This window comes from Mustela nivalis (assembly GCF_964662115.1).
Source record: "Mustela nivalis genome assembly, chromosome: 6".
Lineage (NCBI taxonomy): Eukaryota > Metazoa > Chordata > Mammalia > Carnivora > Mustelidae > Mustela > Mustela nivalis.
The window spans coordinates 94,080,978-94,086,704 of record NC_139025.1 but is presented as its reverse complement, the minus strand read 5'-3'; the positions used below and the strand labels follow the sequence as shown (position 1 = coordinate 94,086,704).

General features: G+C 34.1%; 1 pseudogene across 1 annotated transcript; it reads right to left on the bottom strand.

The window, feature by feature from the left end:
• Positions 1-512: 512 nt before the first annotated feature.
• LOC309867765 (olfactory receptor 4K13-like) lies at positions 513-1,422 on the bottom strand (annotated as a pseudogene). The gene has a single exon. The product of its transcript is annotated as an olfactory receptor 4K13-like (transcript).
• Between the last annotated feature and the right edge of the window lie 4,305 nt (positions 1,423-5,727).

Here is a 5,727-nt window from a genome sequence, read left to right as displayed (position 1 = left end):
ATACACATTAACTTTAATACACATTAACATTAAGGATTATCTACAAAGTGTACTTTTCTAACACCAAATAGTAATTACCCAGGCACTCAGCTAAATGGCTATGTGAGGCATCATCTGTATGCATTTTCTACATATAGATTACCAATAATAGCTACAACTATAATAGCAGCAGTAATAACGACAAGCATAGTAGTAGTAGTAATAATGATTATAAAGATTTAAAAAATGCCAAAATAATAAAAGAAACATATAAAGAAGTTTGTAAATAAGCTAAGTAAAGAGAATTTATTAATTTTTTTTTCAAATTTGCATGAGAAGAAGCAGTGAAGAGAGGATTTAAATGCATGTCTTCCAGACTCTACATGTCATGTGTTTAATCACTGAAAGTGACAAAAAAAGGGGTTTGCTCTTTAACAGTTACACCTACTGGTTCCTTTTACAGAACATGAAATAGCTTCAAAGTTCATTTCTTAAAATGTCCACACAAGAAATTATTTCTTCAGAAGCATCATCTACAAAGTGTGTTTTGAATTTGTATGTCGAGTCCTTATCTTCTTCATGGCTGATTTTATTTCTTTATTCCTTAGTGTATAAATAATAGGATTTAAGAGAGGTGTGAAAATTGTATAAAACACAGAGAGAAAGGGCCATACATACATAAAGATACAGAGGGCAAAGAAAAGAGTCACAACCGTGATGTGTGCTGACAGAGTGGAGAAGGCCTTGGCCGAACCACCAGCAGCAAGGTGCCTGACTGAGTATATGATGATCCCATAGGAGACAAGCAAGAGGAGAAAGCAGACCAGGGGCAGGAGGCCACAGTCAGCAACAACCAGCCATTGTAGCAGGTAGGTGTCCTTGCAGGCAAGTTTGATCACAAGGGGAAGGTCACAGAAAAAGCTGTACACCACACTGGGACCACAGAAGGGCAAATTTAACATGAAAGCCATCTGACTAGATAAATGCACAAATCCAACTGTATAGGAGGATAACAGCAGCCAAACAAGCACTCATGGGCTCATGATGGTCAGGTAATGGAGGGGTTTGCGTAAGGCAACATACCTGTCTATTGCCATGGCTACAAGCAACATCATCTCACCACCCCCACCCCCAAAGAGGTACATGAAGAACATCTGAGAGTAACATCCCCACCAAGATTTCAGAGGAAATCCACAGTCATCTTAGGAGTAGCAAAAAAAAGGCAGGCTCATATCAATACAGGAGAGTTTCATAAGCAGAAAATACACTGGTATGTGAAGGCATGAGTCAAAGGTTATTGTGACCAAGATGAGGAGGTTTCCTAACAAAAACCTGGCACAAGACCACAGAGAATCCTAGGAAGAATAGAATCTGAAGATTCTGAGATTTGAAAAGTCCCTGCAAAATGAACTCGAACACCACTGAATGGTTTGCCCTTTCCATGTTGTCAGCTTTATCCCATCGTAAGCAAAATGAGTGAGAATCATAGGCAGAAAAGCTGTGGCTACAGAAAGGATGGTTCATGTTGGTATCTAATTTTGATACTTAGACTGGGTACCTGAACTTAAAACACCTCCCACTTTTAGGCGGTGATTTTGTTAATGATTTCTGAAATGGCCAAGAGAGTGTACCAAAAAGTAAGGGGAATTCAAAATATACATTTCTGAAAGACAAAAATGAAAACAGCACATGAAATCATCATCCTATTGTGAACCTGGAATCCAAAGACCTCATTACAACACCTAGCTGAGCTACTTATTGAGGGCAATGCAGAACAAGTATCTCCTTTCCAGGGTTAAGTTTACCCTTCAGTAAAATAAAAACAACCAGACTGCATGGTATTGAATGCATCTTTGTGCTGTAAAGATGTTCATAAGTGTGATTATGATGGTGGTGGGTGGTACATTCATAGAATAATATTGATTTTTTTTTTGTCCTGGAAATGATAAATGCAGAAAATACAGCAAGGTTTCCAAAGACCCATATTTTGAAAGAGATTCTGGTAAGGAACTATTAATTAAACCTTAAATTATGTCTTACTTGTAAGTTTTTGTGTCCTGAGAAATGTATCTCCTCTTTCCTTCTCCATTCTTGCATGAAACCCTCAGAGCTCATGCTAGTATCAGTGATGGTTATCGCCCACTTTGTAAGAGTGTAATCGTGTAATTATATATATGCCATATATTATTATATATATTAGCCAGTAACCATAACAACCATATATAATAACCATTATATATATAACCACATATATATAACCATATATATATACCACTAACTATATATTAACCATATTATATATTAACCTTATTATATATATATATATAAACCAATATTATATATATATTAACCGCATATATTAACCATATATATAACCATTATATGTATATTAACCATATAATATATGTACCAAGGATGCCCAGGTCCACAGAGAAATGGAACTGAACTTACTTCATTTTCAGTTTGTATTCACTCATTCACTTGTTGATGGCTATATAAAGGATTGCTGTTTGGACTATGCATTTTATTCCTCACAAGCTTCAAAATGACAAAATGGGGTGGCTTGAGGTAACTGTTTCATTTGGATAAGAGAAACACAGTTCTTTCACTACAGTCATCTAAATTTATGCCATAATTTCCCCATCAGCTCATGCTTATAACACCAATAGTTTTACTGGTTTGTTCAAAAAGATTATTTTCATCATTAATGGTTTCTTGGTTATCTAGATTCTTATAAATCTCCTTCAGCAAACAAAATATAGTCTTCCTTTTGTGTCATTATTGCTTACCAGAGTGGAGAAAATACTTTTAGGGGAATGTGCCTCATGTGAATCTGGGGAATAGCCTTACATCTCCTTATCCTGTACTCCCACCAATTCCCTGCAATTTATGTTCCCAATCATCAGAAATAGAAGAAGCATCATGATGCTGTGCACTCTGTTTCTCTGAGACACCTCTATGGGTACATTCATCCAACAGAGGATGTATTTTTTTCCCCATATACACATGTCCTCTAGCCAACTTCCTACTCAGAACCTGGGATTGATGTAAAGTGCTAAGTCTTATTTAACATATAAAGTTATTTCTTTCCGTGTCTAGGACGGTTATATCTCCTTTCAGCTTTAACCTCTTTTTTTTTTTTTTCTGTTGAACTGGTTTTATTTAAATTTTACAGAAACCTGATTGAAGTATGTCACTGTAAGTCCAGTAACAATTCTACAAAAATGCACATACGATGCCAGAGTTTCTTAAAAGCAACAAATACCATATTCTTGCCTTGCAAAAACATGCATTTATGTCAACTGCCACACGTTGGCCAAAATCCATCTCCACAAGAAAAGACAGTCCATCACGGTAAGAAAACTAGTTGTGAACATAGGTTTAAAAAAAGAGGTTTTCTGGTTAATGTAAAAGAAGGGTCAGTACCTTTCTGGAGGAGCCCCTCAGCCCTGGGAGGAGTGTACTTTATGCCAGCTGGGAACACTGGGAGGCCAGGCTAAATCCTAACCCTTTAAGGATTCATACTAATGCTTTTGGAAATCTCATTTTCGAAACTGCATTCCAAGAGAAAAGGACAAACTTCAAATACACATGCAGTAGTTTATACACATTCTAGCATCTGGAATACTGTATGACTACTCAAACATCTATTAAAGGAGTGGATGAATGAATGATATATATATAATGAATATTCAGGATCTAGATTAAAAACAGTATTAATGCAAAATCCATGTAAATTAGGAACTTTAGCCTATTTTTAATTGTCAAATTGAATGTAAGCAATTTTAAATAGAAACAGAATAACTGTTCTAAAAAAAAATGTTAGAAGAATTTTCCCTAATTTACTTTAGAAAAACATCAAAGTAGCTTATACTAATGGAAGAGAAAACATGCCACACATAGCAGAAGGATAACTCTTAGCATTTTATTTTCTGGATAGCCTTTGAGAAAAGTAATATACACATTAGCACAGTGTGTGTGTTCTGAGTGTGTGTGGGGGGTATTAGTATATATTTACATTTATATGTTTTTTATTAAGACAATAGTGTTCGATAGAATTTATTGAGAGGATAGTATTCACATGCATAGTTATTTTCCTTGGGTTTGTCAATATGTTAAAATTCTATTCCTATGAGTAGATGAAAATCTACAGCATTTTGCAACTATATAGAATTCAATTTTGTTGATGATGCACAATGTAAATGCCCATGAGTACAGTTTTCTTTAAGGAATTTAGTATTACTCATAAAACTTTGTTTTCATTCTATTACTGTCTTCTTTAAAAACCTGCAATTACATAACTCTATTATCAATCCCCAGTTCTCCAAGGCCTTCAAAATCAGCCTCTTACCACTCTAGATATCCAGTACTGTTTTCTAATAGTGCAAAAACACATTCAAATTCATGGCTTTCTGCATTCCCCTCCCATTTTTTCCTATCTCTACATGTTTTCTTCTTTTTAGTTAGATGAATTTCTCCATCCATATAACCATATTCTTAGGGACACCTTGAGACTTCTTTTCTATATAATAGAACTTTCCTTAGTACAAAACCATAACAATTTCCACTGTACTTGTGGTCTATCTCATGTGCTCTACCATTTACATATTCTCCAGGTATACCATGTGCATTAGGTATTAATATTCTGAAATTAAAGTAACACTAGAACAAGAGCAAGGCAAATCTGTTCTTATGTGAGTTCCTCATTTCTGCTTTTGTGATTCTTCTTTCCCCAGATCATTTTTAAGCTCCTTGAAAATAGACAAATTACTCATATTCTCCACAATACATGCTATAAAGGCCATCAATAGAAATGTTGATGAAGTGAGTAAAAACAGACAGATATTTAACAAGAAAAACTTAAAACTTATGTCTCATTAATCAGCCCATTTTGTTGAGATTCTCAACGAGTGACCCTTTGCTTATTTGGGTAGTCTGAACAATATATTTCCCTTTCTTTCAATATGTTAGCCTCACACAATTTGTCCAATTTCATATGATCTAATCATGAACTCAGAGCTTCAAAAGTGTTGTTGCTATTATTGGACTCTGCTCAACTTCTAGAAATCTTAAATATGTAAAAGTACTTAACTTGTAGGCTCACACACTCTCTCCTTTCATCACTATTTATAATTTTAAAATATTGAAACCCTCTAAATAGCTAAGTTATTCAATTCCTATGTTAAAGACCTGCTATGCATCATTATGCAATGAACTGAGGATATTTATGTGTTAATTTTAATTAATTAAAAGGAAAGGTTAATTGATCTACGTAGAACGTTTTAAGTGATATATATTAATGAGGCTGGAAAATGTTCAGAAGTATTATTAAATGGAAATAATCCAATTTTGAAATTATTTACAAAGACTGATTAGACCTAAAAAAAAAAAAAAAGAAATGGTGAAAGTATGCAAAGTAAGAAAAAAGAAAAAAGAAGGAACTTTCAAGAGAACACACTGAAGTAATAAAGATTGAATTGCACTTTTTTTATACTTCTATCTTTCAATTTTCATTATTGTCTATTACTTTAATAATGAAAAGAGAAATGCTCACAGAATAATGGCGCTAAATACTAGTAGACCTACTATGAGACTGAACAAAATTTATTCAAAAGAAAACAGATTGATTTTAAAAAACAAAAATGACAGTGATGGGGACATGTCAAAGGAGTCAACTGAAATAGCTCCCAAGAACCAAAGCTGGAACTATTTGAGTGACCAAATTAATAAAGTAGTATTGGATTATAA